The following is a 13,247-nucleotide window of genomic DNA, read 5'->3' as shown; positions in this document are numbered from 1 at the left end:
CCATTAAAATGTTAGGAGACGACAACCCTGTAACGTAAGCACCATCATCCTTACTTCATATGTGTAGGTTGTACAGCTCAGAAACGTGAAGTGCCTTTGTCTAAAACCATACAGTAGGGAGTGATAAGGCCAATATTTGTCAAGAGGAGTCTACCTTCACCCCTCTATTCTACAATGCTTCCCTGCGTCCCTCACACAAAAATTGCTGTATCTGTATTATTATTATTAGCAAAACTTTAATATCTAGCGGCTCTAGTGGGAAATTCATATTCAGCTGCCTCTCTTCCATGCCCCGCTAAATTTCTCTGCCAGTCCAAGTAAAGTGATGAAAGGAAAACAAAAACAAAAACAAAACAAAACAAAACAAAACAAAACAAAACCACAACAGAAAAATTCTCACTTTGTCCTGCAGGTGTCACCCTCATCCTAGAACATCTATTTCCAGCTTTCCAGCCTAGATCTCTCAGGGCTACAATGGATCAGAACTTCTAGAAGAAGCAACAGGGCAACTACAACTTATGCAGTTCAGCGACAGGATCCATAACCTGTTTTCATTGTTCTGTAGTTCCTGGGGACTTGTTAGGACATCTTCAATTTTTAATTTGTTTAATTTTTGAATAGGTAATACATTTCTGTGATTCAGAAAAACAAATGAAAAGTACAAAAAGAACATAGTGAAAAAAATGTCCATTCCACTAAGTCCACACCAAAGGTTTACCAACATTTTTAGTTTCTTTCGTTCTTCTAGAGTATGTTTTAGTCATATACAAGAAAAGATTTTTTTTAAAGCTATCTTCTTTTATTTTGTGTGATAGTATATGTACTGCAACATTTTCCTCTATGTTCATTTTTCTGCATAATACTGTATCTTGGAAATCTTTGTGTATCAGTACCTAAACATTTCTCTCCCTCTCTTTCTTTTATACCTTCAAAGTATTTCCATTGTGTGGATGCACCTAAATTTATCGACTCAGTTCTCCAATGATAAACATGTAAGTTGATTTCTTTGCTATTAGAAATAGTGCTAAAATAAGTAGCCTTGTATATAGTTCATTTTACATGTATGTGAATTACCTGACAGTATTTGAGGAGACATGCATGCATTTGCAATGTTTATAGGTCTTTCCAAATTGCCCTTCACAGGGCTGATGACCAGCTTATTCTCCTGCCAGCCTTGTATGAAATGGTCTGTTTCCCCACAGCATGGCCAGCACAGTGTGCTTTGAATTTTTGTCAATCAATCTGAGATTGGAAAAGAAAAAAAAAGGATCTCAATTTTATTTTTTATTTTTGTCAGTGTAAGAGAGTTTGAGCATTTTTTGGAGGAAGAGCCATTTGAATGAGTTAGAATCGCTTTGATTACAAGTGATAGAGGTTTAGGGGCCTAGAATAACCTCAGAAATTGAACAATTGCAGGCTACTCTTTGTTGGGTTAAGATTTCTCTTAACTCCATGGCATAAGCAAGAAGACATTTGTTTTCTCATGACTAAAAAGTCTGGAAATAGGGGGCCTGGGTGGCTCAGTTGGTGAGTGTCTGCCTTCGGCTCAGGTTATGTCCTGAGGTCCCAGGATCGAGCCCCAAGTCAGGAGCTCGGCAGGGTACCTGCTTCTCCCTCTCCTCCCCACTCAAGTTCTCTCTCTTTATCGCTGTCTCTCCCTCTCAAATAAATAAATAAAATCTTTTTTAAAAATCTGGAAGTAGATGTAGAATTTCCAGTGGGCCTTAATTCAAAGGTTTAAATGTCACCAAAACCTGTGATTTCTCATTACTTAGCATGCTCTCTCTCTCTCTCTCTCTCACTGGTTGCCTGGCCCCTCCTCTCACTCTCTTGGTCCAATTTCCTTCCATCTTGGTGCCATCTTCAGAACAGTCTCTGCCCTGATTCTTGTTGATTTGCAATGGACAGGAGATTCAGGTCTCTGGTTTTCCAGGCCCGAGTCACATGATGGAGTCAAAATCCCCAATTCAGGTGGATTGAGTGAGGTGTGGGCATTCTGGTTGTCAGGTGAAAGATCAAAGTGACATTACATGGAGAAAGATGAGTGAGCACTGGCTGGTGAACAGTACGATTTGTGCTATGATCTACTCCTTTGACACCACCATGTCCACACACATACGTGCATTCTCCACACATGTCCCTTAAAAAGCATCCATGCCATAATTGTAACAGGACTGTAGTTCATGCTGTGAAACTGTCCTCATCCCCCTCCCAGAGGGAGACACAGTGACTTATCTAACTATTACCCCAAGTTCAAGGTTTCTGGGGATACACAGTCTCCTTGTTCAGGTGGGACTCCTCCTAGCCCAGCAAACTATGTTTCCAGCATAACTATAATACACACGTGAAGGGTCAGAAAACAAAACAAAACAACAAAAAAAACCCACAACAGGACAAACATCCATTTGACGAGGAGAATGGGAAATGGCATAATGTGGTCTCTGGTCTGTGGCACTTTGTGTGACCCACAAAACAGGAAGAGCAAGGTATCCCTGACCTGGAGGCAATGTGACCTGGCTGTTCTGGTCAGTTCTCTGGAAAGATCTCCTTTGTCCTATACCTTCCACGGTCCCTGTGAGCCGGTCACTCTGGAGGAGGAGGTCGCCCTTTCTGCAGGCTGCTTCTTTTTAGCAGCTCTCTTTGTATTGGAACGGATGTGGGAGATTTAGGATTACCAGAAGGGTTGAATAATCACAGGATGTTTTTTTTTTGCCAGATTTGGGGGTTTCTCTAGCAAGATAAGTCTCTTAAAACTCTCTGAGGCATTAACCCGCAACTTAGATAGCACAGCTTACATGTTACAAAAGTACACCTATGGCTCAGAAATACTAAATTCCTTTACCTGAAGCCACACAGCTGAGGAGTAATAGTGACAAAGCCAATACTGGGAACCAACATCGTTTAATTCTAAAGTCTAAGCTTCCAAAATGTTTATGTAAAAATTATATTCACAATAGCTCGCAATTGTAATGGGGAAAATCACCATTCCTCACCTATACTCTGCTAAACTCCTCTCACGTTCTTTCCCATTCCTCAGCCCCAGAGGACAAACAGGTTGAAATTTTCTGTTTATCCTATAGGTGCCGCTATAACCACAGGATGTTTCTAGTTCTGCAGCCTGATCTCCCAAGAGTTAAAAAGGATCAGAAATTCTAGAAGATGCAGTCCAGTCTACATAAAATTCAATCTAAGGACAACCCCCTCCCCCCACACACACTCATGGATTTAGATTTCCATGATTTCAACAACAAGTTAGGACTCTTCCTCTAAAATTTTATGTGTTTCATTTTTGAATAGGTTATGTGTTACAGGTTTCAAAAATTAAAATGTATGAAAAAGACTTCTTGGAAAAAATCTCCCTCTATTGCTGTCTCTTGCCTACCAATTTTCTCCTCATAGGCGTTACCATGGTAATTCATTTTTTGTCTATATTTCCAGAGGTTGTAATGCATATGCAACTAAATATTAACACAGGTTCCTTTCTCTCATCTCTCTCTTTTTTTTTTTAAAGATTTTATTTATTTTATTTGACAGACAGAGATTACAAGTAGGCAGAGAGGCAGGCAGAGAGAGAGAGGAGGAAGCAGGCTCCCTGCTGAGCAGAGAGTCTGATGCGGGGTTCGATTCCAGGACCCTGGGATCATGACCTGAGCGAAGGCAGAGGCTTTAACCCACGGAGCCACCCAGGTGCCCCTCTCTCATCTCTTTTTAATCCTATTTCCAGTTGGCTTTTTATGTTTTTCTCTTCCTTTTTTTTTTTTTTTCCTACACAGCCATATATTATGGAGAGATTCCCATTATAAGTTCTTAAAAAAAAACCTTACTCCTTTTAATGGATTTAGAGTTCTCCACTATGAATGAAATCCGTTTCTATGAATGAAGACCATTTAGGTTGAGTCTTCATTGTTTGCATTTCCAAACACGGCTGCACTGAAGAACCTTGTCCATGCTTCATTTTGCACATGTGGATCTATGTCTGTGGGACAAATTACACAAAAGCATAATTGCTAGGTCAAGGGATACATGTACCTGCAATTAAGCATACATGTCTGATTTGCCTTCTTTAGGGATTGTTAGATTTGCACACTTCCCAGTAAAATAAAACATTTCCCCCCGATTTGACCAAGAGAGTGGGTGATCAATTTTAGTTTTATTTTTTGTCAATGGGTGGAAAATACGATCTCATTTTTAATTCATATCTTTATTATGAATGAGGTTGGGAAACTCTTATTATGCAATATTAGAAATGATTAGGGGTGGACATCTGGGTGGCTCAGTTGGTTAAGCCACTGCCTTTCGCTCAGGTCATGATCCCAGAATCCTGGGATCAAGTCTGGCAACAGGCTCCTGGCTCCACAGGGAGTCTGCTTCTCCCTCTGACCTTCTTCCCTCTCATGCTCTCTCTGTCTCTCTCTTTCAAATAAATAAAAATAAAATCTTAAAAAAAAAAGATGATTAGGGGCAAAAAATCCCCAAAACAACAACCAAAACAAAACAAAACAAAACAACCCTAACCCTCAATCTGGCTTTAGAAAAAAGGGATTTCTTGACTTGACAACTGAAAAGTCAGGGATAAATTCAGAGTTTCTTGTATGCCTGGATCTAAGGGTCTGAAGGATGTCCTGGAGCCTTGTTTTCTTTCTCTTAGTCTACCCCTCCCTCTATCTCTCTCTTTCCACCTCCCTTCCCTTGTTGGCCACCATCTGGGGGCTGTGTTTATTTAACATCTTGCTTCCTATTAAAGCCTGGGGTCCCCTCAGGCATTGAGCAATCATGGGCCATGGAGGGGACAGTGTTGATATTACTTCAGGACCACAGTTCATGTGTAATATTAGTAGGCACCACTATGATAAGGTAGATGGTATTATCCAGATTGTACAAAGGAAGAAACGATGGGTTTGAGAAGGTATCAGTGCCTTTGTCTAAAGCTGCAGACAGTAAGTGATAGGGACAGTGTTTGTATGCAGCTGTACATGGCAGTAAATCTACAGAGGTTAGCAAAACACTTTTGTTCAGGAACTCAGTGGTGACTGCACCACCTATTATCATGCCCAATAGCCAACTCAGAAAAAAAGAAAAAGAAAAAGAACCAAATGGAAGATTCTCCACTTGTCCTGTAGGTGCCACCATTGCCACAGGGTATCCTTTTTTCAGCTGCGCAACACACAGCTCTTTAAAGCTAAGGTTCTAGAAGATGGAAGAAAACCTGCTCCTTCAATTTACGTGGCTGATATCCCGGCACTGGCATTCGCATATAACTTACAATTCCAGAACCTACTCTGTTGTTCTTTTATCTTTCTTTAAAAAAAAAAACTATGTTGAAGATATTTGTGAAGAGTTTATATAGCTCCCCCAATTTTTTAAACACAATAAAAGGTATACAGTGAAAAAAAATCTCCCTCTGAATCTATCCTCTAAATATTATGTTCCCCTGCCCCACACCACAGATAGCTAGTCCTCTCATTTTTCTTCTGTCTTTCCTGAAATGCTCATACACATACAAGCAACTATGGAAAGATACTTCTTTTCTCCCCCTCATTTTTAAACAAACATTTGATACAAATATCTGCACTTAAATTTTTTTCTCTTAATAAATATTAAAGGTGTTTTCAGAGTACTAGAAAAAGAAATGCCTCATTCTTTTTTTACTGCTTCATATATTCCCCTGCATGGATGTATCATCTTTATCCAGACTCTTACTGGCTGATATTTAGGTCGATATGTTTAGTGTTACAGACAGTGCTTTAATGAATAAATAGTTCCTCATTTTACATGTTGCAGAAGTGGAATTGTAGGGCTAAAAGGCAAATGCATTTGTAATTGTGATAAACATTTCCAAATTCCCTGCCTTATGATTATACCACCTTCACCCTTTCACCGGCAAAGTATGACAATTACTATTTCCTTAAAGTTGGTCAATATAATGAGTTATCAAGATATCAGATATTTGCAAATCGGATAGTTGAAAACAGATATGTCAGTTCAGTTTTATTTTTATTTACCATGTTTTCAGTGAGGTTAAGCATCTTTTCATTTATTGAAAACCCAGGGGATTTACTTGAGATTTTTTTCACTTGCAAATGTTAGAAAACCCAACTCACAGAGACTGAAATGAAAAGAAGAAATTTATTATTCATATAACTAGACATGAACTTCTTGGAACTATTGATCTCTCTCTCTCTCCCCTCCAAACTACGTCTCTGTCTTGGGCTCCTTTCATGTGATGACCCCTGGCAGTTTCAGTCTTAAAACTTTACAGCTGCAAGGTTAGCAAAAACTACTGAACCAGGGGCGCCTGGGTGGCTCAGTGGGTTAAGCCGCTGCCTTCGGCTCAGGTCATGATCTCGGAGTCCTGGGATCGAGCCCCGCATCGGGCTCTCTGCTCTCTCGGGGAGCCTGCTTCCTCCTCTCTCTCTCTGCCTGCCTCTCTGCCTGCTTGTGATCTCTCTGTCAAAAAAAAAAAAAAACAAAACAACCAAAAACAAAAACAAAAAACTACTGAACCAGATCCTCCATGGACTCAAGTTGAATTTTATGTTTACATTATTGATTGTAAGGATTATAGTGTTCTGATAGTCCAGGTCTGAGTCCTGTCTCTCTTCTTGAGCCAGATTGGGGGTCAACTTTACCCACACTATGTGGTTTGAGGGTTGGGGTGAAGGTTCGGGGATTAGGGTTAGGAACATAAAGGAAACATAAAGGAAAATGAATACCGCAATGGGTATCCAGCATCCAGACACTAATCCTTCTTCCCATATATACATCTAAAGAAATCCTCATGTCTACAGAGACCATTAAAAAATCTATCATCCCCTTTCTGGAAGGGTGCAATCCAGTCTTTATCACTTCAAATCTGGGAAATCTAGGTCCGATCTAGGCTTGAATCCTCACAATTACAGTAATTTGTAGTACATGTCATATTTACTATAAAAATTATAGAAGTTTCTAGCAAACCATAACATTAATCAGCCTCAATCCATATACCAGTTATTCACTGCTAAAAACCGATGTCATGATAAGAACTCCATGGGAGGTGCAGAAAATGGGGAACACAATGGTGGTGACTAGAGCTTCACCCATACTATGTTTTGGAGTGCCTTATGGTATAATCTGGCCATTGTGGTTCTTTCCCCTAGGTAATTTTTCTTTGTTTGAAGTGGTCTTGTTGGGTTGTGGTCTTCAGCAGCTCATTTCATGTTTGAGTGATTCTGGAGGACGTGGGATAGTCCTACGGGTTTAATATCACGGAGTTATTGTTTCTCTGAGTTTCAAAATGAAAACTCTAGTGAGCACCACATTTACAAGAGTGGTAGTAGCTGCGTTTTACAAGTGAGTCAACCAGGGCTTGGGGAAGTTAGGGGATCTTTGCCTAGTTACAAAGGTCTGAATGACAGGGAGAGAATCAGCATAGGTATATTTTCTTCTTTAGCACACAGGCATCCCAGACTGCTCTCTACAAAATGGATTTGTTTGCAGAGTTTACATCAGTAATTACGAAAACTTTAATTTCTAGCCACAACAGAGAGAAACCCAGGGTACCAATCCCGGACCATCTATCTGTCTTACACTCCTCTGCCTTTACAGGGGGAACAAAGTAACAAAAAATTCTCAGTTTGTCCTGTAGGGGCCACCTTAATCCTGGAATATCGCTTTTGAGCACTGCAGTCCTGATCTTTCAGAATTGCAACAGACCACAGATTCTAGAAGGTGGAAGAAGCCTGATAGGTCAACATACATCGTCAAAACTTCAGTGCCAGAATCCCCACACGTGTGCTTCGTTCTAATGAATAAGTTAAGACTCTACTGTTTTCTTTTAAATAAATATATCAAATTTTTGAATAATTAAATATTTCTATGACTCCGAAATGAAAAGAATAAAGGGTTATTCACTAAAAAACATCTGCTTTTCAAACTTGTTCCCTGTCGGCTATGTTCCCAAGCCTGCTTCCCAAATAGTTAATGACTCATTAGTTTGCTACTTGGCCTTCCAGAGATTTACATATATATGAGTATATAGTCTGCCTCATTCTCTTTTTACATTCTCTTTTTAAATTTTATATAAAATTAATTGGTTCACAAAACAACATAGATCAAAAATGTTACACATCCAAATAAAAATTCCTGAATGTCTTTTTAAACATCTTTATAGCATGCCGCCATATGGATGTATCGTACTTCGTTTAACCTCTTGATGGGCATTTATGTTGATTCTTACTGTTAATTGTTACAAACAGTACCGTAATGACTAACTTCATATATATGTTGTTTTTCACATGGTTAAGTACATTTGAAGAACAAATTTCTAGATATGGGTCTTCTGGGGCAACCACCCATTTTTAATTGTATGAAATAGTCCTGCATTGCCCTTTGCATTGTATTAAATGGTCCCACATTGTCTACTTTTTTCATAGTTTATCCATGGTACTGAATTTTGGATCTTTTGATCTAATAGATTAAAAGTGGCATCTCTTCCCATTTTAATTTGTTTTGAGTAAAACTGAACAACTTTTAGGGGCGCCTGGGTGGCTCAGTGGGTTAAGCCTCTGCCTTCGGCTCAGGTCATGATCCCAGGGTCCTGGGATCGAGCCCCACATCAGGCTCTCCGCTCAGCGGGGAGCCTACTTCTCCCTCTCCCTCTGCCTGCCTCTCTGCCTACTTGTGATCTCTGTCTGTCAAATAAATAAATAAATCTTTAAAAAAAATTGAACAACTTTTTGTAAGTTTAAAAATTTTCGTTTTCAGCTGAAAGTATTGGAAAACCAAACACTATTAGGCTAAAAGGAAAAAAAAGTGATTTTTTTTTTTTTTTCATAAGGCCTGTAGATATTTCATTTTAACTTCCAGATTTCTGGGGCCTTGACTCTGTGTAAAATAAACCTCTGGGAATCATTTAGGTTTCATCCACCCCTCAGCCCCTGTGCTAAGGGACAATGATGGCTTCTTGGTCGGATGGCTACTGTTCTTCCTCCCAGATGTTGATGGGCCATCACCAAATGTGTGACTCTGGGGCAAACAGCTTGCATGGAGGTGTGGGAATGAGCTACTTTCATGACTCATTCCACTGAGGAATTTTTCTACCTATATCTTTGCTTCCCTTCAATCTGTAGAGGAAACTCCTTACAGAATTTATTCAGCCTTAGGCTCCATTTCAAGATGGTTGCCACAGTCACCTGGTCACCCCAAGAGAGTTTTCTCCTAGAGAAAGCATAGTTTCTAAGACTCTGCTGAATCCTTTTATTGCCTCTATTCTCTTCCCCAGAATCTGGAGTTTATTTCTTCCTTTTGGGTCAATCATTTCCACAATCATCTCTTCCTACCACCCCTACAGTCTTGCATATCTTTTCAAAATTATCACGACATATTTATCATTATGTGCATGCTGTTATATTTATTATACAACATTCATCCCTATTCACTTACTTAACTTACCTGGCTCCTCCAGGTACCTATCTCCCTATAATTAATGTTTTGTGTAATTTGAGGAAGCGAAGCACAAGAAAGGCCACTTTCAAATTTCAATTCCAAATGGAAAGAGGAAGAAAACATTCTGGAGTGTAAGACTACGCCTACATGTAAAATTAATTACTTAGAAAGAAAATTGGTGTCCCTCCAAGAAATTCAATTGTTTATTTCTTTTTTACTAAATTGCTTTAATTGACCAACTGTTTTGTTTTCAGATGAACCCAACTTCAGACTAATGTTTTATAAGCTAGTTAGAAACCACGGACTAATTAGAAAAACCAGGAAATCCATGATAAACTAGAAAACATTTGAAAATATTAGGTGAGTCCCTTCACAAAGAGTCTTTGTGTAGAAGTTGTACATGTTAGTGTGGGAAAAACAGGAGTTTGGAGCCAGCAAAACTAGATCAAACATAGTCTCGGTTATATTTTTTCCTTGGATGCTTGAAGAATTATTAAACTTCTCTGAGCCCAGATAGGAAATTATTAAGAACCTATTTTTATTCAGCAAATATTGAGTCCACCATGACATAAGTTCCATGACATTTGGAACATAGTAGATAGGCAATAATACTTGTTGTACTGTTGACTACACCCTAGACTTTGTGCTATATCCTTCAGGTAACAAATGGTGACCAAGACATAGTTCCCTATAATCAGGGAAGTTTAGGGACTATACGGCCAGCGAGATAAAAAGCAGGACATTTTGGTACAGGAAGGGGTTAATGCAGGGATATATGAATTTGGGGAAATTACCTTCAGTTCCCTTTACCTATACAGTATCTTAGAGGTAGAGAGAAATGGTGAGCCATGAGTTGAGAGAAGGGAAGGCAGAGATATACATGAAGGGTCCACTGAGTCCAGGAAAGGCATTTGACTTCCATCCCAAAGCAAAGGGGAACCCCTGAAGAGTCTAAGCCAAGAAGTGTCATGATTGGATGTCTTTTAAAATGTTCCCTCCAGGGGCACCTGGGTGGCTCAGTGGGTTAAAGCCTCTACCTTCGGCTCAGGTCATGATCTCAGGGTCCTGGAATCGAGCCCCGCATCGGGCTGTCTGCTCAGCGGGGAGCCTGTTTCCCCCTCTCTCCTGTCAGATAAATAAATAAAATCTTTAAAAAATAAAATAGAATGTTCCCTCCAGCTGCTATGTGGAGAAAGGACTGGGAGGGAGCAAGACTCCATAGAGAAACCAGTCTAGGCAAAAAATAGTGGTGACCTCAACCAGGAAATACCAGTGGAGGTGGAGAAAAGTGATTGTATATAAGAGCTATTAAAATGTAGAAACTAAGTGTAATGATGGATTAGACGGGGACACTAAGCGAATGAAGAGAATTGGGAGGAAAGTGAAATTTCTAGCTCTTATAACTCTGTGGATACTTGCGTTATTCAGACAGATAATAAACACAGGAGGAGAACAGGAACTTTTGGGGGTGGAGTGGGCAGAAATAATGAAAAAAGTTGCATGTGATAATCATGTGATGTAAATGGTATATGCATTGGAGTTGTTCAATTGGCTGTTGTACCTATGGGTCTTGAAGCTCGAGAGAGACAACTAGGAGATAGCAGGATGAAAGTCCTCAGTGTGGAGATGCTAGTTGAAATGGGGAGCAGATGAGATGGGTCAGGGTGAGTGTGCAGAGCACAAAATAAGAACCTGGAGTCTCCAGTGGCCTTAGGTCCAGCAATACTTAAGGCTGTGGCAAAATGATTACATGCTGGAGTCCCCCATGAAAACTCAGAAAGAACAGTGAGGGCAGGAGCATTTTTTCAGAGCTCCCCAAGTTCCCATGGCTGGGAACTCTGACCGAAAGAATGTGTTGAAGCAGGAGAGATTTTGGTTAAAAATCCAGATTATATGGACTCATAGAAGTTCAAAGGCCAGAATATTTAGAAGAAAAGGAGTGGTCAACAGTGTTGTATGTCCCAAGGAGTAGCAAAACTGATCACTGCTGGCTTGAACGGGATCAGGAGTAAGTAAGAATCATCAGATTGCTGTAGAATATTAGTTCGGATCCTGATGTTAAAAGGCTTCTAATAGCATTGGCTTCCGTAAGGCAGAAGTATATTTCATATTCAAGTCTGAGATATCTGGGGATTGCCAGTTCAGTCTGGAATGGCATTCCACTGTTGCAACTCCTATGGCATGTGTGGCTTCCATCCCCAAATTCTTCTCAATATCCAAGATGGCTGCCAGTGTTTGAATTGTTTCATCCACATTCTACCAACAGGAAGGGGTTAAAAAACAGGAAAGGCATATCCTCTTCTGGAATAATTTCTTCAGGTAGACAAATCGCTTCCCATCCATCAGTCAGAATCTAGACACATGGGCCCACAGCAAGGGAAGCTGGGAAATAGTCTTTCTAGGCAGTCCAGGGCACAGCTAAATATTGGGGCGCGGTTTCCATGGAAAATGGAATGGAGGTTGGATTTGGGAGGGTCAGCTAATATCTTTAAAAAGTAGGTAAAAACAAAATGTTTTACATAAAAAATGGGTTGATGAATGAATGGGAGCAAAATAAAATTAGAATATAAAAGAGTCTTTGAAGATTTTTAGCTCTGTAGAGGAAAAGAACAGAAGGCGGTCACGGTCTGGGGACAAGAGGTGACGGCACAGTTCCAGAAAAGTGGTCTGAATGTTTGTTGATCTAGAATGGAGGAGAGGAAAACACGTTTATGTGTTACTGAGAGGACCCAGTAGAAAGAGAGGGTTTGCAGTTAGAAAAGACACGGGGAAGTTTGATAAAGCCAAGAAGCAGGAAAGGGTGGGCTTCCTTTTTTGAGCTGAGCTACTAAAACCTTTTTCATTCTTTGTTCTTTAAGATTTTATTTATTTATTTGACAGAGAAAGGGGTGGGGCACCCAAGCAGGGGGAGCGGCAAGCAGAGGGAGAAGCAAGCTGAGTACGGAGCCCGATGCGGGGCTCGCTCCCAGGACCCTGGGATCAAAGGCAGAGGCTTAAATGACTGAGCCACCCAGACATTTTTCTTTCTTTACCACAACTATTACAAACTCTCTCCATTCCCCTTGAGTCTCCCACTACACGACTTCTGTCCTAATTCTTAGTAGATAAGCTCAAATCCTACACCAAGACAAGGACCCACAAACTTCTTTCTGCCCTCCCTAGAGAATCGTTATTCTCTGTATTCTCTGATGGGGTTTCTGCACCCCGTCTCCCAGTCATTCTCTCCTCCAGTTAATCCTGCCGACCTGAGATCCAGCATGGTAGTATCAGCATTCCCTGAAAACATGCTAGAAATGTAGACCCTCGGGCCCCACCCAGACCTAATTTGCATTTTAAAACGATGATGAGAGATGGCTAGAGAAATATAGAGTGTTCAGCCGATGTGGGGGGTTTAAAGGAAGGCGAAGACCTCATGCTAGTGGTGAAACCCATCCACACAGTTGCATGCGTTTCTCTAACAGTACTCAGCCGCCCAGGTGTAGAGACATTAAAAAATGAATGAATTGTTTTGAGGAATAAATTTGATTCCATCCGGAGGCTACCTAGCACCATGTCTGACACTGAGTAGATCCACCAAAATTTTAGCAACCACGTCCCAAATGCAAACCCTATAAGATATGAAATAATATTAATAATTGTCGGGGGCACTACCAGCTGCCCTTTTCCTTACATCCCTTTATGTGGGTCAAGTCCATATACCTGTAACCTACCCATGCTCCCTTATCTCTGGAGGTAGAAAGCTTTGCCGTGCTTAGAAATAATCTGAGGTGCTTGCTAAAGACAGATTTCACCTCCTTCCAGAGATTCCAGCTCAATGGATTTGG

The sequence above is a fragment of the Lutra lutra genome, chromosome 11, assembly GCF_902655055.1.
Source record: "Lutra lutra chromosome 11, mLutLut1.2, whole genome shotgun sequence".
Lineage (NCBI taxonomy): Eukaryota > Metazoa > Chordata > Mammalia > Carnivora > Mustelidae > Lutra > Lutra lutra.
This window is presented reverse-complemented; position numbering follows the sequence as displayed.